Genomic DNA, 21,284 nt, shown 5'->3' with positions numbered 1-21,284 from the left:
CCCCATGTCCCCCCCAAAAAGAGTATGCCTGATACACTTTTAAGTATCCTTTACATCATTAACATTTTCTCAATTACTTCCTTAAATTAAGACAGTCAACAAAGCAACACATTAAGCCCATATTTACAGCATTTGCTCATTTCCAAGGTGTAAATATCCACATGGAAAATTTTACAACTGGCACTTGTCAGTCTGTACAGCTTGGCTCCAGCGCATCACTGAAGAGACCTGGGTTTGAATATTGACCCAGGGTCTGGCTATATAAATCATTTTACCTCTCTCAGCCTCAGTCTCATCACCTGTAAAATTGGGATAATAATAGCACCTATTTCACAATGTTGTTGTGAAGATAGAATAAGCTAACGTATATAAAACACTGTGTAAGCATTAGTTATTATCATTCATCTAGAAATTTCTCTCTTGATTTGACTGACTTCATTCAATGATCATTTTATTGTCCAGGGGCCAACTTCTGGTGTTAGCTGCCTGTTCCCAGATCCAAGCCAGACTCAGATACATTTCCTATGGCCTCCAATTTGCAGATAACACCATTTTTTTCTTTCCTGCTCAGCCAACAGGACACGGTATGGTGCCCAATAAAGCACAGCCCTCTGTGTTCCAGTTGGCAACAAGCTACACACTCCATGTGGGCACACAGCTTTGGGCCTGGCCCGTGAGCTTTTCAAGCTTGAGTTTAGGGGCCATCTTGGAAAAATACCAAAGAAAAGAAGCTATGAGTCTCTTCCATTTTTCAGGAAGCCCAGTCAGAAGGAACACTTTCTGGGATTTCTTGGGAAGTCATACTGGGAAATATCCTGGAGATAGTCATGGAACATGAAGTGTTCTCTGTTTAGTGAGCAAAACATAATTATTTAGGGATGGAAAAGGGCAAATCCCCTAAGGAGCAAACCTCAAACCAGTCAAAAAAAGAAAAAATCCTAGCTAAGCATATCTGATGCTTCTTTTGTCTGGCCTTAATGTAATTTCTCAGCCAACCACAGTGAATTATTCACTATTCCTCAAATATATCCTATCTATGTCTTCTTGCCTCTATACCTTTCTTCTTGTTTATCCCTCTACAACTTGAATATTCTTTCTTCCACTCCCTCTCCACCTCCTCCTGCCCATAATCTATCCATCCTTCAAGGACCAGTCCAAAAACTACCTTGTACAGGAAGCTTTCCATGGTTTCTCCACCCAAGTCCCCACGGCCCTAACCAAAAGTCCTGGTCCTCTTCTGGAGTCCTACAGAATTTTGTTTATGCCCTTTTCTGATGCCTTTCATATTCTGTGGTATTGGTTCTTTATCATTGCAATCCATCCCACTATCAATTAATCAATATTTATTGGGCATCATGAAAAGTGTGAGGCACTAAAGGTACAAATAAAAGAATGAATATTCTAATAGTATTACATTAATTCCACCACTAATCAACCCCAAATTCATCTCAGTTCCTGCTTTCAAAGAGTTTACATTCTAGCTAGACTAAGTTCCTCAAGGGCAGAGATTATGCCATCTTCTTTAAACTCTTCACAGTCCCAAGTACATAATTGATGCTTAATAGTTTGAGTGAGGAATGAATGAACCTCACTCAGTACTATCTACTTATAATAATTCAATTCAATTCAAGGTGTATTTGTTAATTACCATGACCAGACACAGGAGATACAAAAAGCTATTGACTTCAAGGAATATACAGTCTTTTGTGAGGGGAAGAGAAGACGCTGCAGAGGAGAGGATTTGAGACAGGAGAAGGCACTAACAATAGGGAGCAACCAGGGGGAGTTCTAGCAGGAAGGGACACCTCATCCAAGATGTAAAAGGAAAATCAAGAGTCTGTGTTCAGAAAAAGGAAGGCATTCTGGGCATATGGCCCAGCCTGTTCAATGTATGGATGCTGAAGGTAGAATATTGAGCTTGGGGAACAGTCATATAGGTGAGTTTATCTGACACATGAAAGGGAATAAAGTGGAATATCTGGGAAAAGTAAATTAAAACCAGACCATGAAAGACATTAAAGTCCACGCTGAACAAATGGAATTTTATCAGAGAAGGAATAGGAAGGCATGGATGAGCTAGGTGGCATGATCAGACTGGTGCTTTAGGAAGATTATTTTGACAGCTTTGTGGAGGAAGAATTGGAGAGGGAGGAGAGATGGGAAGCGAGGTAGACCTATTGGGAAATTATTGCAATCATTCGAGGGAGAAGTAATAAGAGTCTGAACCTGGGTGATGGTGATGTCAGTAGAGAGACAGGAATAGATGGCAGAAATGTTATGAAGGGAGAATCAGTCAGATTTCAATGACTGGTGAAGATGGGTCAGTCTGGTCCCTAGGGCCCCACTCACCACACCTGTAACTTTCAAACCAAAGTAGCCCTCCTTGGCCACATGTGTTCATGTTGTTTGCCTCATCATCATGGGCACATGGAGGACAAGAGCTGTCTTTTGTGCTTGTATCCTCAGAACTTAACCTTGTTCTTGATACCTTGTAAGTGATGGATTTTTTCATCCTTTGTCCCTTCCCATCACTTTATATATATCCTAAATTTACTTAACAATAATAATAACAGCTAACATTTATACAGCACCTACTATATACGAGGAACTATGAGAAGAGCTTTACAAATATCACCTCATTTGATCTTCATATCAACCCTCGGAGATAGTTGCTATTATCTCCATTTTAGGAAACTAGGGCAAATACAAGTTAAATGAATTGCCCAGGGTCACACAGCTAACAAACTGCTGATGACAGATTTGAATTTAGGTCTTTCTGACTTCAGACCCAGCACTCTGTCCACTGTCCCTATTCATGAGTAGGTTGTAATCCTCTAATACAATGAAACTTCTTGAGGTCAGAGGATATCTCATTGTACTTGTATGCCCAATACCTAGTACAATGCCTGGCACATAGAAACTATCTCATAAATGCTCCTTCTAATCAGTCACTGATTTTCTTTTTCATTATCTTTTCCTAGTTGTTGTCTCAACTTGAAACTTTCTTCAACATCTGGGACCATCTTACATACATACCCACGTTCATATATATGTATATGTAAACACACACATACATGCCTACATACAAGTATATACACATATATGTGTATATCATATATGCATGTGTGCATGTATGAGTGTGTATATACATACATATATTAATATATATGCAAGACAATTTTGTGGGGGAAAGATACAAGCAGCAATGACAGAAAGAGATGAGATCCCACCCAACTCATGAATCTGTCAGTTCCCCACATTCTGGGCTGCCTTCATCACCAGATGGTGAGTCTCCACTCTAATTGAATCACTCCAACACAATATATATCTGACAACTGAGAGTGTACCTCTCAGAGCCACCCACGTGGCCCTGCTGCCAAATGGTCAGCTCCTCTGTCAGCGATTTAAAAAAAATAGAACCTTCTGTGCTCTGAGTGAGCCTTCCAAACGCCTGATTCCTGAGATCTGACTAATAATAGCAGTGATCCTTTTCACTTTTCAAACAGTTTTTCAACATGAAAATAATGATATCCAAAGATGTTACTTCATCTCAAGAATGAAAGTTCGGAGGATGAAAGTTCACCTGTAACTTACAGAAAACTTCTTTAGGATGCTTGTTAGTGGTACCTTTTAAAAAAAAATTTTGCTTCCACAAAAAAAGGGGGGAGGGTGGCAACTAGGTGGTGCAATGGACAGAACACTGATCTTAGAGGCAGGAAGACCTAAATTCAAATCTGGTCTCAAGCAAGTCCTGGAGGTAGGAAGACCTGAGTTCAAATTTTACTTCAAATATTTACTACCAGTATGACCCTGGGCGAGTCACTTAACCCCAGTTGCCTCCCCATCAAAAACAAAATATCTCTTCATCTTTTCTGATGCAGGTTAGATAGAAATGACCCTGGGACAAGTTACTCTATGGCTATATACTCTCTTATATTAAATATACTGTGTACTATTGCACAACCTGGAATATTATTCTTCTCTGCTTAATATTCTATGACCTATTAAGAGGCAACTAACGTTCTTTGGATTATTGAGAGATGATGGTTTGAGTGATGGCCCTAAAGGCAAGAAGATCTGAGTACAATTCAGCCCCTATCTGTGTGACTCTGGGTAATTCACTTAACCTCTGTTTATCTCAGTTTCCTCAACTGTAAACTGAGAGATCAAGATCATAGTGGCATCTACCTCTGTTCTGGGAATAAAGTGAGTTAATATTCATAATTATTATATAAATGCTTTCTTATTGTTCAGTCATTTTCCAGTCATGTCTGACCCCATTTGGGCTTTTCTAGGCAAAGATACTAGAGCGATTTGCCATTTCTTTATCTACCTCTTTCTACAGATGAAGAAACTGAGGCAAACAGGGTGAAGTGACTTACCCAGGGTCACACAGCTAGTAAGTCTGAGAAGCTGGATTTGAACTTAGATATTCCTGAGTTTAGGCCTGACATTCTATCCACTGTAGCATCTAGCTGCCTTTCTATTGTAGGGCAGCTAAGAGATGCAGTAGACTAGAGCACTGAGCCTGGAAAAGCTCAGATCAGTCCTTAGACACTTCCTAGCTGTGTGACCCTGGGCAAGTCACTTAACTTCTGTCTGTCTGTTTCTTCAACTGTAAAATATGAATAATAAATAGCACTTATATCCCAGGATTGTTGTAAGGGACAAACGAGATTACATTTGTAAAGTGCTTAGCACAGCACCTAGGTATTTAATAAATACTTGTTTCCTTCTCCTTTATTATGCAGGTGAATAAGAGGATTTTGTAGTTGTAGGGACTTAAGCTCCTTCTCTGGAGGCTCACTGGCAGCATCCTCTGAACAGCTCCAGGAGCACAGATGCTGGGGTGATAGGTATTACTTCCTTCTATTCCCACAGCATTCAGAGCTCCTCTGCTAGGTCTCCATATTTTTGTTCCATGTGATTTGCAGATTAAAATTATTGAGTAAGCCAATATCTATTAAAAGTGTTCTTGTTAAGTTTTTAATTGGACAATGTTATGTCTGGACTCTAGTAGGGAACAGTTTGCCCAGTGATAATGGGCTCGATTCCAGCACAATTTGATGGTTGAGTTCTCCAGGATGCTATGAGACCTGTACTTGTAGTTCGGGGATTTGTCATCTGCCAGTTCATAAAACATAGTGAGTTTCTGATGTATAATTCTAGTCACCAGGTCATACCTTGATAGGTATTCGGTAGGTGCTAAAATTTTATAGCCTGCGGTGAAGTGTTATACCATTTCTGACATTTTCTTGTACAATTTGCTTTGAACGAAAGTCTGGACTCCTTAAAGAGAACCCTTCTGAATTTCTGGTGACAAGAACCTGGTCCTGAATTACCATTATAAATTTCTCCATTCCCACAAACACATCCATATTGCCATTGTCGTTATAGCATTAGGAGAATTTTGTGGCTACAAAAATGTAAATGAAAAGAACGCTAAGTGGAAACTAGGTGGGACATACTTGGAATGATCAATCTTGGTCCTAAAGAAAAGAAGAAACATACTTCCATCCTCTCAGTAGAAAGGTGGGGAACTATGAGGCAGAAGGCTACATACATTGCCAAAAATGATCATGTGTGTCAATTGATTTTGTTTTTTTTTTTATTATAAAGAAGGGTTCAACTAATGCAATGGAGTTAGTATTAGTGAAAATCACTGTGAACAGAAAGCATCACTAAAATCCATATTTATTATGTGTATGTGTGCATGAATATATATATATATATGTATGTATAGTTGTCCGTCCATCTTTCAAAGAGGACCAATGTTATCATTAGGGTGATGTCTTAACTTACGCATGAATTGGATTTTAAGACAAAAAACAAGGAAGCTATTTTAACTGAAAGCAACTACTACAATTCTCCATTTCTTTTTTACTTTCAGAGAAGGAAGCCCTTCCACATCACAAGGGTTTGGGGGGGGGATGGTGCTCCTCCATCTGGAAAATCTATGTAAAAAAATTTGGCTCTTCTTTTTTCATACCAGAGAAGAAGTCTGAATCTTTTTCTTTTAGGGTGTGTTTACAGTATCTTATTGTAAAATTTGGGTTAAGTATTTGGTCATGGGCATTACACAGCTTCCACAAAACTTCCCCAAAATTCCCATTTAATTTCTAATGCCGACCAGAGATACATCAAAACCACAATGGGGAAAGTGATGATGTGGAAGGGATAACTGTACTTTGTGGAGAGAAGAAGGGGAGTAAAGCATTCCAGAGAATTTCATCAGGGCTATACTAATTTTCTTTGTGTCCATCCAATTTGATTATCCTTATTGACAGAATAAATTCTGGGGAATTTTTAAAATTATTCCCTCCTACCTCTAAACTTCAAATTGAACTTTCCCCTTTTGTTCTGGGGAATATCCATTAGCTCATGGTCAGGAAATGACCTGGAAGAAGAAGGGACAGAATAATTTCCTAAATTAGGAACTATTTTTCATGTTTGAGTACAATTATAGGATGGGATTTCAATTGCAACCAGAGACAGATATACAGGAAACTGCTTGAAACTAAATGCCCTTGAAATGTGACATATTCTGTACCATCAAAAGACTGTCTCAGTCTATTGACCTGGGGATCAGAAGTAATATGGGGATGCTGGGCCTTGGTTGTCAGCCAAGAAAGCTGCCTCTGTGCATCATCAGATCATCGCAGCAAAGAGACTTTGCAGACTGGCTCCTCTTAGACACTGGTGCAGCTGGAAGGAGGTGCTGGGTTGGATTTTACTTCTTTTGTGGGGATGGGGATCTTCTGCTGCCTCGTAATACAGAATAAGAAGAAAACAGAGGTGAAGGGGGGAAGGAGCAGCCCTTGGGCATTCCTTTACCACTTGGAAACATTTTATTAGAGAAAATTATTTTAAAATTCTGAGGAAGTGGAGTGTGAAAATGACTGATGTGCTTTACCCTCCAGGAGGATATATGAATTTTCAGAAAAGTCAGCTAGAAAGTATATTGCAGAATGATGGTGTAGGATTTAGAGGAATGCTGGACTTGGGAATCTATCAGTCATTCAACAAGCATTTGTGAAGTATTTCCTATGTACTGAGTTTTGTACTAAGTTTGGGGTGTCTGTATTGCTTTTTATTTTCAGTTGTGTCTGAGTTTTTTGTGACTCCCATTTGGGGTTTTCTTGGCAATGATACTAGAATAGTTGGCCATTTCCTTATGCAGCTCATTTTCTAGATGAGGAAACTGAGGCAAATAGAGTTAAGTGACTTGCCCAAGGTCACACTGCCATTAAGTGCCTGAGGCCAGATTTGAACTCAGGAAGATGAGTCTTCTTGACTCCAGGTTCTATCCACTGCACCATCTAGCTACCGACAAAGACAGTAAAAATAACCTCTGCCTTTTAGGACCACACATTTTAATGGTATGTTTTTTGCAAGTTGTCTATCCCATTAGAATGGACATTCCTTGAGGGCAGGGTCTTTTGTTTTTACTATCTGTTGTATCCTCAGGACTCTCAGCACAGTGCCTGGCATGTAGCAGGCACTAATAAATATTGGTTTGATTGACTAACTGAAGACAGAGAGTGTGTGCAATTGGAAGAAGTCAGTCATTTTATTATCTCTGTGAATTTGAAGAAATCACATAAATTATCTGGTCCTCAGTTTCCTCCTTCAGAGCTTACTACAGTATCTGGCACATAGTAAGCACTTAGTAAATTCTTGTTGACAGACTAATTGACCTCCAAGAAGGGGACAGTAATTTCTGACCTGTCTACTACTCAAGGTTGACATGAAACAATGCAAGGGAAAATATTCTGAGATTACAAAGGACTTTCCCAGTACACTCCCCACCCCCAGTCTTTCCAGAATGAATCACCTGAAGAAAATAAAATTGAAATTCAACAATAAAATAAAGTTCCAATAAAACACTACTGGAGTTTCCTGACCTCTTCCTTTCCTCAGATTCATTTTGAGGTGATGAGCAGATTTGTCCCCTGGAGCTACCAAGGGGAGGAATCTCCCTGCTATAAAGAAAGCATGCGCAGTAACAGGTTGGGTTTAATTGTTTAATCATAGGTTCTCATTTCTGGATTCAATTAAGACTCTAAAACAGTATCCTCAGAGACTGAGAGACACATGAAGATGGCCAGGAGATCTTCCTTTAAGGAGTAAGAAGAGGATGAAGGCTGAGAAATCCCTAGGTCCAGGAAGAAACTTTGAGATGCCTACCATCCCATGAAAGAATTAAGTACTTGACCGAGGGCTTAGAGCTCAGAGAAACCTTAGATATAATTTAGTCTATCCCTTCGTTTTACTTTTCATTATGGTCTTATCTCTTATCATTCTGGGTATGTATTCTGCATCAGTTATCCAGCTTTTGTCTAATCACAGTATCCTATCTTTCCATCTCATCTTCCTTCTCCTTCACACCATCTAAATCTATTCTCCCAAACTGGAGGCAGCTAGAGCTCTTGGCCTGGAGTCAAGAACACCTGAGTTCAGATTCCATATCAGACACTTATTAGCTATGTGACCATGAGTAAGTCACTTGACTTCTGTCTGCCTCAGTTTCCTTAGCTATAAAATGGAGTTAAAATAATAGCACCTACCTCCCAGGGTTGTAATGGACAACTAAGTGACACTGTGGATAGAGTACTGGGCCTAGAAAGACCTGAGTTCAAATCCAGTCTCAGACATTTACTAATTGTATGACCATTGGTTAAATCATTAACCCTTTTTGCCTCAGTTTCCTCAACTGTAAAATGGGGTCACAAAGAGTTAGACATGACTGAAGGACCATAAATAATAACCCTGGGTTGTCATGAGGATCAAATATTTGTAAAGCCTTAACACAGTGCCTGGCACATAGTAGGTGCTTAATAAATGTTTATTTCTTTCCCTTTAGCCTCCTTTTTAATTGAAGGTTAGGATTTGACAATCTCTGAGGAAGGAAGGAATTTTTTTAGGAATCCAAGGTCATGGAACTAGAACTGACTAGAAATGATCTTGGAGAGTATCTACCCCAACCCTCTAAATTTTGTTCCTTTTTTTAAGTTTTTAATATTTTATTTTTTAATTAACAAAAACCTGTTTTTTCTCCCTCCTAACTCCTTCCTTTTAAAAAAGGGAAAAAAGCACTTATGACACATATTCATAGTGAAGCAAGACAAATTTCTGCACTGTGTACACCAAAAATGTCTCTGTCCTTCACCTTTCTGTAAGGGGAAGGGTTTGGAAATGATGCTGGTCATTGCATCCAACCACTACTCTCCCCGAATTTTGCAGATGAGGAAATTGAGACCAAGGAACTTAAGTGATTTATCTAACAGCGAAAGGGAAGGGAACATTTATATAGTACCTACTATGTTCCAGACATTGTGCTAAGTTATTTTACAAATAGGATCTCATTTAAGCCTCACAAAAACCCCAAGAAGGAGGAGCTATTATTATCCCCATTTTACAGATGAGGAAACTAGGGCAAACAGGGGTGAGTGATTTGTCCTGGGTCACACAACTATTAAGTATCTGAGGCCAGATTTGAACTCAGGACTTTCTGACTTCAAGCCCAGTGCTCTCTCTCTTGCTCCACCAGCTGCCTCTTAGTCACACATTTAATAAGGAGCTAAAGTGGGATTTGAACCCATGCCCTCTGACAGCAGAGTCAGTATTTTTTGGAATATGTGTGAACGGGGTTAAGCAAAGGGTAAGCTTTCACATCTGGTTCTGTTATTTTTTGGATCCCAGAGTTTAAAAAAATATGAAGTGAGATGTTTGAATCATATCCATTCTCTTTTCCCAGCACCCTGGGCCAGGCTCTCGTAACCTGACTGATCAAGCAGAGTAGCCTCCCCATAATCCCCGACTCTCAGAGCTTGCAGGGACCTCAGCAGTCATCTCATCCTACCTATTGGACAAATGGTCATCTGGTCTTTGCTTGAAGACCTCCAGTGAGAAGGAACCCACTGTCTCCCCAAGCAATGCACTCCACTTCTGAAGAGCTCTCACCCTGCCTCAGTCCATCCTTCATACCACTGCTAAAATAATTTTCCTCCTTCAGAGACCTGATTTTACCATTCTTTTACTCAATAACCTTTGGGGGCTCACTATTTCAAAGACTCTTTCATAGTCTAGCACTTGATCACTTTATTCTCCTCCTCCTCTTCCTTCTCCTCCTCCTTCTTCTTCTCCTTCACCTTCTTCTTCTTCTTCTTCATCATCATCTTCTTCTTCATCACCTTCTTCATTTTCATCTTCTTCATGTTCTTCTGCTGCTTCTTCTTCTTCTTCCTAACAAGCTACAAATATTTCCCACTTTCCCCTTCTTTTCAGCCATAGAATAGTTACCTTTTTTTCAGGAATAAATGGGTAGCCATTGAATATTTTAGAGCTAAGTTATCAATGTCTTACTGCCAGTACAACTTAAAAAGATGAAAAGAGTCACAAATGGGTGGAGGTAATACTGGCACATAAGAATTACGCTCAAGCCACAGTGCTCTGAGCATATGAATTCATGGATAGTTCCAGATCTGTTTTCTATAAAGTTAGTATTTCTGGATCTGACCCTGGCTCCATTTTATACTAGGGTTTGTTGAACTTTCCTTATTGGAAACATACTCTTCAGCACCGGGTCATTTCTGAACTTTTCTAGTGTGGCCCTACTTCACCTTACCCCAGCTATTCTGAAACAAGAAGAGAACTGGGACTGAGGGAACATGGTGTCATGAGAAAATACTAGTGTCGGGGCAGAAGGGACCTGGATTCTAGCTCTAGCTCTGTCTCTGTCTTCTGTGACTTTAAGCAAATCACAGAACACCATCTTCTTTCCAGACTCAGTCCATATTACTTTCCTCAATATTCCAGTCAAAGTCATCCCTCGATCATATTTGGCCATCTTCCACCTCTTTGCCTTTGATTACACTGTTCCCAACACCTGTGATGTCTTCATTCTTCTTTTTGGATCTGTTAAGTTGTGACCTATCTTTAAAATACATTTCAAGTGCTCCCTTCCCGATGAAGCCTCCCCAAATAATCCTTGTCAGTCATAGTTCTCCATAAGACCTTGAGTAGCACTTTGCTTGGACCTTTCTAATCCTATTACTATAGGCTGTGGGGAGAGAAAAGAGAGCTTCAGAACTGTTCAAGGAACTTCCTTCATGAAAACATCCTTCCCTAATGCAGGGCAAAAACTCTGTAACTTTGAATCTGAGACCCTGGAAGATCAAGAGACTTGCCCATGGTCATACAGCTAATATGTCAAAGAATATGAGTTTGCTGACACCTCAAACCATATATGAAGGAATCCTTCCTTTAACATGCTCAGCAAATGGCCACCCAGATCCTGCTTGAAGACCTCCAAGGAGGGAGTACCCACCACCTTTCAAAGCAAAGCATTCTACTTCCAAACAGTTCCCATTGTCAGAAAGATCATCAAGATGTTGACTGATTGATCTCTCTGTAAGTTCCACCCATTCCTCCTTGTTTGGTCCTCTGGGGCCAAGCAGAATACAACAGCCTTATGATATTTAAAGACAACTATCCTGTTTCCCCAAAGTTTTCTCCAGCCTAAACTTTTTTAGCTCTTTCCATTGATTCCTACATGTTATAAATTCAAAGACTTCCACAATCTTGGGTGTTCTCCTCTGGACATTGTCCAGCCTACTCATGCTCTTCTTAAAGTATGTTGTTCAGAACTGAACAAAATACCTTAGACAAAGCCTAATGAGAATAATCAATAAACATTTATTAAGGGCCTACCATGTGTGAAGAGTGCTGAATACAGTATAGGACTTGAACCCAGGGCTTCCTGACTCTCCACTCAAATCATTTTTCAGTTGTGTCTGACTCTTTATGACCCCATTTGGGGTTTTCTTGGCAAAGGCAGTGGAGTGGTTTGCCATTTCCTTCTCCAGATCATTTTACAGCTGAGGAAACTGAGGCAAACAGTGACTTACCCAGGGTCCCACAGCTAGTAAGTGTCTGAGGTCAGATTTGAACTCATGAAGATGAGTCTTCCCAATTCCAAAGCTCTATCTACTGCATCACCTAGCTGCTCACTATTCACTATAGTACACTATCTCTCTTTTACGTAATACTATCTTTTAAAGTCCTACATGTTTATGCTTTAGTCTTTGTTGGACTGTGAACTCCATAAAAGCAGGAACTGTGTCTTATCTCAACTCCATGCCTCCTTCAACCCCCAACAGAGTCCTCTGTATGAGACAGGCACTGTCTCATTTGTCTCACTGTCATATTTGTCAAATGTTTGCTTAATTGCTGACATATAGAATCTTAATACTCCGTTTGGACTGTTCTGAGGAATTCTGCACATAGAGATCTTCAAGGCCGGGCTCCACCCAAAATAAACTCATAATCTGTCCAGCAGCTCCCCCTCCCCTTCCCTACCCTCCTCCTGTCCCACCCACTAAATCACATTGAATCTGTAATAAGGAATTTTAGTTCAAAGCCAAAAGGCAAACCCATGAATGCAGTTGGACTGATCTCATTCTTTGCTGGTGTTGGCTTTGTCTTTTTTTTTCAAGTAACTGACCTAGATTAGTTTCCAAAATGATAATATGTAAGAGGTTTCTGTTTTTAATAGTCTAAAGTCTCTGGGCAGTTAGTATATAGAAAAATATAAAAAGAAGCTGAAATTCATAGCACACTAGAATTGAAGTCAGAAAGACCTGAGTTGAAATCTTGTATTAGATATTTAGTAGTTGTGTAACCATAGGAAAGTCATTCTGCCTCAGTTTCCTCATCTGTAAAAGGGGGGTTGTACTCAATAGGATCCATTCTAGTTCTAAATCTATGATCTTATAAAAATGATGAGTCAGAAGGAAAGATAAGGAATTAGGTGAGAATGGAAATCATTTTCTCCCAGGGTTCATTGTGAAGGTATCCCTTTTGGAAGGTGCTTTGATACACACAATTCCTGAAATGCCGCACAGGGTGGAGTCCATAAGTAATCTTCACCACATTTCAGAAATAGGGCCAAGGCTCTAAGTAAGTTAAGTATATAGGGGTTTTCAGATATCCCAAGATACCCTGGGGAGGGAAAAAAAGAAAACTTATCCCACAATTAGCCTATCACAGCCCTGGAAATTCCCACCATTACAGATTTGTTCCTTTAGCTAAAAGCCAGAGTTCCCAAGACTAAATTAAATATTGTCTGGTCTTTTGTGTACTATTTTTTTATCAGTCATTAACAAGTTAATTGCATAAGTTTTAGCAGAGGAATGTAAATTTAGAGAATCGGTAGAATATAAGCTTTCAGAGGGTAAGGATTACTTCTTTTTATTTTCTGCATCTCCAGCACACAATGGGCCCTCTAGATTATAGTCATAACTACAGCAGAGGAAGGGACCTTGGAGGTCATCTGGGCCAAGGATTCATTTTAAATATAAGGAATCTGTGCCCAAAGAAGCTAAGGGATTATACCAAGAGCTCAGATATAGGTAGCCAGCTCAGACATGACATCTTAACCCAAATGCTTGGCTACCAGAGTCAATGATCTTTCCAAAGAACTACATTGCTTCCATGACACATGTTGAATTGGAAATCAAAAGAACTTGGTGGGCCATCAAACCAAACCTGCTCATTTTTTTCATAATTGCCTTAGAACAAAGTGTTTTGGGGCATCTAGGTGGTGCAGTAAATAGAGCACTGACCCTGGAATCATAATTACCAGAGTTTAAATCCAGCCTCAGACACTTACTAGCTGTGTGACCCTAGGTAAGTCACTTAACTTCAATTACCTCCCCAAAAAAGATTCTGCAAAAGACTCAGGTATAAATGGCAGACGTGTGAGCCCCAGGTCTCTGGAACTAGAGCCAACACTTTCTCCCTTACTCTACAATCTTCCCACGGGACTGTATTCCTTCTAATGCTTTGCCTGGGGGAAGAGCATTGAAGGACTCAGACAGAGTGACTTCTGGTCATAGAAAAGGTTTAAGTGGAATGCCAGATTGAGGGGCCAGCATGGAAGAAGATGCCAAAGATACACTCCATGTATTTTGCAACTTCTCCATGGACTAACCTTCCTCAGGTGTCTGCCACTTTCTCTTGGGAAGCAGAAGTGGGTCATGAAAAGAAGAGGTTCAAATCCTAGCTCAATCATTGAGCAACTATGGGATCCCCTTTGGAGTCAAGCTCAGACTACTTGGGATTATGCCATGGCCCCCCAAGGGGCTGCCACCTCAACTTTGCAGACCAATCAAATAGAAGAGAAGCCACCAGTCTATGGCGATGGCAATAGTGATGTGACTGTATTTGTGAAATCATTAAAGTAAATGACTAGAAATGACTTTTCCACCTAGGAAGTTTGGTCTATCTTTCTAAAATGATGCCTGTTATCCATAGAAGCTGATTTATAAGACATCCATCCCTCCACAGGACCCATCAGGCACTTCATCTTCAGATGCTCTCCTTGAGATGATGCTAGCTCAATGAAGTTTCCTTCCTTAACCCTAAGACTCTGCTCCCTAGAAGAATGAACCCTCTCCTCTTTTTTGCGCAATCTACAGTTACAGTTCCTCCACATTCCTCCTGACATCTGCTGTGATTGATGGGGTTCTCTTCTATCCCTCCTTAGCAGATGTGCTTAGTAAAGGCAGCATCATGTGATGAGGGCCTGGGCTGAACATTCTCACAGCTCTGCTTGCCAAATGCTTGTGTCTCTATCAGACAGAACAAACATTCGGCCAAATTCATGAGAATCTTGAGGCCTTCCTGAAAATTACGGAATCGCAGACCTAGAACTGCATATGACCTTGGAGACCAGCTGGTCCCATCCCCTTATCTTGCACAAAACTAAACTGAGGTTCACTTAACAAATGTCCTTGCTGCTCTTTCCACCATACCACCTTCAAAAAAGTCACATTCACTCTTAACCAATGTGTTGCTTTCTGATATCATAGGTCAGATTATCATGGGTAAGACTTGTCTACATGCTATCTGCCCCCCCACCCCATTCATAGAACCATAGCCTTTCAAAGTTAGAGGGCATCTCTGGGGCCATCTATTATGAATCATACCTGAGCATGAATCCCCTCTCCTATATCCTTGGTATGTGGTTGTTCTAGCCTTGGCTTGACAATCTCTAACAAGTGGGAGGCCATTATCCCCTTGAGGCAGCTCATTCCACTTTTGGATAGCTCTAGTGTTGGGACAGCTAGGTGGTACAGCAGATAGAGTACTGAACCTAGAGTCAGAAAGATCTGAGTTCAAATGCGGTATCAAATACTTACTAGCTGGGCAAGTCATGTAACTATGCCTCAGTTTTTTCATCTGTAAAATGAGTTGGAGAAGGAAATGGCAATCCACTCTATTCTCTTTGCTAAGAAAACCTCAAGTAGGATCACAAAGAGTAGACATGACTGAACAATGACAAAAATTGTTAGAAAGTTTTTCCTGACATGAGTCAAAAATCTGTCTAAAAATTCTCCCTGTTTCTCCTAGTTCTATGTGGAACAAATCTAATCCTTCTTCTCTATAATGGCCCTTAAAATATTTGAAAACAAAGATGATTTCCCTTCCTTGAATCTTCTCTGACCTAGGATTACCACCTAGGTTTCTTCAACCAAGCCTCACACTTCCCTCTTTGTGGTTCCTCAATCAAGACCCTCCATCTGCTAAATTCATGCATGGCCACTGGCCATCCTCCATGCTGGAATGCTCCCCCTCCTCATCTCCCTCCCCTGCCTTCTCTGGTTTCTTTTAAGTCCCATCCAAAATCCCACCTTTTACAAGAAACCTCTCCTTAATGCTGTTACCATTCCTCTATTAATTATTTCCAATTTATCCCATATATATCTTGTGACTCAAAGCCCCATATGTAATTGTTTGCATTTTGTTCCCCCTCGTTAGACTGTGAGTTCCTGAGAGCAAAGACTTTGCCTTTTTTTTGTAAACCCAGCACTTAGCCCAGTACTTGGTGCTTAGTAGGCATTTAATAAATGTGTGTTAGTTGACTGACTCACACAACATGATTCCTCTTGCTTGTATTCAAGTCTGTTCCATTAAATTTCAACAAGCATGTCTCTTAAGCATCTATATATAAGATACTATGATAGGAATCAGCAACACAGATCCAAACACAAATACAACACAGCCCCAGCCCTAGCAAAGCGCCTCTCAAAGGTCAGGGCTTAGTAACTACTGGTGGATGGACTGGGCATCCTAGATCGATTGATTCTCAAAAAGTTCAGATTCTACCAAGGGGGTTCAGTAAAGGCATAGGTAGGCAAAAACAGTGTGAAATTATGCTCAAAGTATTTTTGCTGTAGCTGGTAGAATACTTAACTACTGAGTGAATCCTGTAGAATTTAGTGAAGTGATCCAAGACTTCAAGAGGTATCAGAAGGTAGGAATGAAGAAGAAGGACATTCCAGGAATGGGGGACGCATGCAAAAGTTACAGAGGTGGGAGATTGAATGTCCTGTACCTCAAGCAGGCCAATTTGGCTAGAATTGGGAGAGTGGGAGGGAAGTAATGGGAAATCAGACTGATTTCACATTTCACATTTCTGAAATACTCAAACCATCGCCAACGCCTTTGTGTTAGCCAAAAGCAGAGCTGTCTTTGCTCTGCCTGAAACTCCATATGGTGGTCATTTTTAGCTTGTGTTAACTCATCTCTCTGGGGCTTCCAAGCTCTCCCACCCCCAGACAATACACTTGATGTCAGCAGGTTTCTGTGAATTGTGTGCACTCTCCCCTGCTTTCCCATTCTTCTTTGTGGTAGATTCCCAGTAAGCTGACTGGCTTTCTAGGTCCTGCTTTGTGTTCCATCTTTCCATCAGGCATTTGCTCTCCCTTCCCATCCAAGTGATCAAAGCTGAGGCTGGGAAACTCTGGGAAATAGGTTTCCCTCATCATAGGCTAGGGCAGGCAGCTTTTTTCTTCTTTTGCCGAGGCTATGTTCAACCTCAAAATCCCCAGGGGAAGGTTTCCACTGCCTTTAAAAAGAGCCCCTCCCTCCTTTTATATATTCTAGATTATAGGCTTGCAATGTTAGAATCCTGTTCTAGAATTTCCTTAAGAGCCACTAAAAATGTCCAACTCTGTGCTCTGACAAACTTTTCCAAGGACAGCCCTCTGCCTCAAAGAAGGCATTCTTACTTCTCTCTAAGCAATTCTGACATTTCAAGGGATTTCATGCTGCTGGAGGCTGAACAGCTCAATGCAATCGAACATTATAAACTAATCATTTTATATCAATTATTTTTTAAAATATAAATCACCTACTATGTGCTGGAGATACAAACCCATTCCTACCTTAATCTAAATTCTTATTCTGTTAATTGTCAGAAATGTCAAATTCTAACATCTCTCTTTCAAGCAAGAAGATTCCTTCAGTTCAGAGGCTCTGCATCCAAATAGCATCCCCATGAAGAAGCTGTAACAATTGAGTTTTACCTTTTACACTTTCCTCACTTGTTTTCTATCCTTTCAAAATTATCAAGAATAGTTGGGCTTCTTCCTATTTCTTTCTCATATGCTGAATTATAGATTTGGAGCTAAAAGGGACCTTGGAGATCAGCTGGTGTAACTCTGTGTTACAGAGAAAGAAACATGAGGCCCAGAGAGGTGACTTACCCAAAGGCCTCCCAGAAAGCAAGTGGCCGATTGGGATTTGAACCCATATCCTCTGACAAAACCTTATGCTTTCACTAAAACTCCAGGGTAGGGCTGCATAATTATAATGTCCCAGAGAAAAGGTGAGAAAATACAAGTATTTCCTTTCTCTTAAGAGATAGAAGACTATGGATATGGAATATTGCCTATACTGATAAATATGACTGCTGAGTTGGTGGATTTTGTGAAGTTGTATAGTTCTCTCTTTTTCAGTTTTATTTAACAGCATGGTTCACTGTGTAGGCAGAAGGGAAAGGACATGTTCAAAAATGAATGTGATGTAAAAAGAAAAAGTGTAAACAAAAATAAGGTGTTTTTTTTTAAAAGGCATAGGGCTTACTATAAATATATTTCATTAATAAATCAATAAACATTAAGCACCAACTATGTGCCAGGCACTCTATCAAGCAATGGGGATAAGAAAGAAACAAAAGATAGTCCCAACCCACAAGGAGATTACAATCTCAATTATTAACACATAAAATATTCGTAAAACTAAGTGACTGCCCCTCAATTGGGGAATGACTGAATAGACTGCGACATATAAATGGAATGAGATATATAATGATGCATTTAGAAAGGATGAATATAAGGAATTCAGAGAAACATGGGAAGGTTTTTATGAACAGACACTGAGAGAAATAGGGAGAAGCAGAGAAAACAATATACCATGTGTCTCTCTCTAATCAAGAGCAAAAAGAATGTTAAGGATACTGAACTCTGAGTAACCAACACGGCCAGTTTTGGAATAAGAGCGCACATAATGACACATGGAGCCCTCCTTAAGCAGAGTTGGAGCCCCATGGAGCAGAGTATTGCCAACAATGCCACACGTTTGTTGTATTGGGTTTTGTTTAACTATTCATCTCTAAGTGTAGCATATTTGTCATTCTTTTTTGGTGAGAAACTTGAATTAGATGCCAAATAAAGTAATAATAGCTATCACTTTTTATATAACGTTTTAGAGTTTTCAAAGCACCATATACATATGATCTCATTTGATCTTCTCAACAATCCTGGGTTTTATGAGGGTCCCCATTTTACAGATGAGGAAACAAAGGAGAATAGAAGCTAAGTGACTTACCCAGAATCACACAGTTAATAAGAGTCTGAGACAGAATTCAAACTCAGGTATTCTTGACCCCAAAGTCATAACTCTGTCCACTCTGCTAACACACTGCCAAATTCTATGATTCTTTTGTTAAAAGGGAGTGTTTCAAGCATTGGGCAGGGGTGGGAGAGATTGTCTAGAAGTAATTGTAATGTAAAAACAAATAACATCAATAAAACTTGTTGGGGGTTTTTGTTAAATAAAACATTTAAGCAATCATCTATCAAAAAATAAGCATTTATTCAGCATGTACTCTGTGCCAGGCTCAGTCATACTGACGTATATTTTTGATCTAATACAAATACATGCATGCACACACACATTCTATGACATTACTAACTAAGGTAGTAAGAAACACTAATTTTTAATGAAATATTAATAACAATAGTCACAAACCTAATGGAAATTAATGTTGCAAAATTATAAGGAACAAGCTTAGTCCCAAAGAAGAAATAGGAAATTACATCTCCCCTTTCTCCTATGCAGATATGGGGAGGGGGAAGATCTACAGATGTGGATTATTTCAGAGAATATCAGATTTTTTTTCAATGTATTATTTGGTTTTGCTTAATTTTTTCCCTTTAAAAATTCTTTATTTTAAGGGATGTCTCTCTGAGAGGGATGAATAAAGAAAAGAATAGAAAGGTAGAAGTAAAGACTAGATATATCAATAAAATATATTTTTAAAACGATTGGTTCTCTATATACCTACACAAGCAATACCATGGTCTTCCTGACTCACTGAGAGGTCATGAGCAAACCAGAATGCTTCCATACCACTGTAGCAAATTGTTTATCACTCAAAACGTTGTTAAACACAGAAGTGGATAATTCTAGCTGTTCATTTCTGTTCTTTCCAGCCAAAACAAATTGCTTTACCTTGCCAGGGGCAGTAAGACAAGATAATTAAGAATCAAACAATGTTATTTCCCCAAAGGTCCATTCATGATCACTTCAAGTAACATTTACAGAAGCAGCATGATCATGTTAGGCAACCTCAATCTTTTCTCAAAGGTTTTTCTGCCTACTAGTGAAACTCTGTGACCAGACCAATGGCTATCTTTGGATGAGACAAGAGGAAGAACTAGAGATCCTAAAGTGAAGAGATAAATTAGACCTACAAAAAGGGATCACTGAGATTTCACAGAATGGGAGAATTTGATTACGTATGAAGATGCGTTGTTCAGAAGGAACAAATCTTTTTTTGTTCAAGTTGTAGAGTCATAAAATCACAAAAATCTGAGCTGGAAGAGACTTTAGAAGTTATATAGTCCAGCCTATATGTGAACAGGAATACTCTCTGCAACATTGCTTCGAAAGGGTCATCCAAACTTTGTTTGAAGCCTCAAGCAAAGGAGGTCATCTTCATCAGACTTTTTCCTAGACCCTCTTGGCTAAAGAGTGATTATCAATTGTAACTGTTTTCCTTCCCTTCAAGCTTGATTTAGTTATTTTTCTTTTGTTCATTAAAGGGGTACTCCCTGACTACTTCTTAAACAGGCCTATTCACTCTATGGGCCTTACCTCACCCTAAGTGAGTACCTGAATAGACCCAAGGCCAAAGAGGCCAAGGTCTCCCTTTTCATCCTGGGCCATCTCCAGTCATCCTAATGAATATCTGGTCACTAGATCCTGATGACTCTGGAGGAGAAGTGAGGCTGGTAACCTGCACAGCCCTCGCTCACTCAAAGTCAAGTGCAAGTCACGTCATCATTTCTCTGATGGCATGGTCCTCTTTGAAAACAAAGGACAAAACACACACAACTACAAACTGAGTAGCACTTTACTCAAGGGTAAAGATAAGGCCATTCAGATGGAACTGTTGATAACAAGATGATGCTTATTTTCACCAGCCCCAATATCATCCTAGATACTCTCCTCATATTCCCACAGAGAACTGTGATATTACAAAATGCAAGAACAAGAACAAACTAGAGTAACAACATGGGAGACAATGAAAAAACAAATGAAAAGGTACTATTTTCAGGTACTGCAAAAACAAACCAACTCATAATAACATGGTGGGAGTCCCAAAAATATGTCAAAGGATACTAATATTTCAGGCATGGCAAAAACAGCAAAAATAGTAGTAACATGTAGGGCATCACAAAAAAAATCAGCCAAAGGAGCACAACAGGGTGGATATTGCCAAAATAGACTAAAAGGTGTTAACATTTTATGAGTTATAAAAACAATGTTTAGTAACATGATGGGCATCCCCAAAACAAACCAATATATCGATACCATGGACATCATAAAAACAAGGCAAAGACCAAGCATCACAAAAACAAACTTAAAGGTATTAATACTTCAGGCATCCCAAAAAAGAAACTAAAGAATAATAATATGGTGGGTATCCCCAAGACAAATCACACAATGACAACATAATGGACATTCCAAGAATAAATCAAAGGATGTTAATACTGTAGGCATTGCAAAACCAAACTGAAGGGTATTAATACTTTAGGAATTGCAAAACCAAACCAGTCCTCAAAATAAACCACAGGATGACAACATGGTGGACATTGTAAAAAATGAACAACTAAATAGTATTAATATTTTGGGAATTACGAAAACAAAAC

At 39.6% G+C, this 21,284-nt stretch overlaps 1 protein-coding gene across 4 annotated transcripts in view; it reads right to left on the bottom strand.

Annotated features, from left to right (window-relative positions):
- ADGRD1 (adhesion G protein-coupled receptor D1) overlaps positions 1-21,284 on the bottom strand; it is a 470,522-nt gene that overhangs the window by 372,998 nt on the left and 76,240 nt on the right. The window lies entirely within an intron of this gene.

This window comes from Notamacropus eugenii, chromosome 4, assembly GCF_028372415.1.
Source record: "Notamacropus eugenii isolate mMacEug1 chromosome 4, mMacEug1.pri_v2, whole genome shotgun sequence".
In the NCBI taxonomy this organism is placed as follows: domain Eukaryota; kingdom Metazoa; phylum Chordata; class Mammalia; order Diprotodontia; family Macropodidae; genus Notamacropus; species Notamacropus eugenii.
The sequence above is the reverse complement of the archived record's forward strand: the minus strand, read 5'-3'. Positions and strand labels throughout refer to the sequence as shown.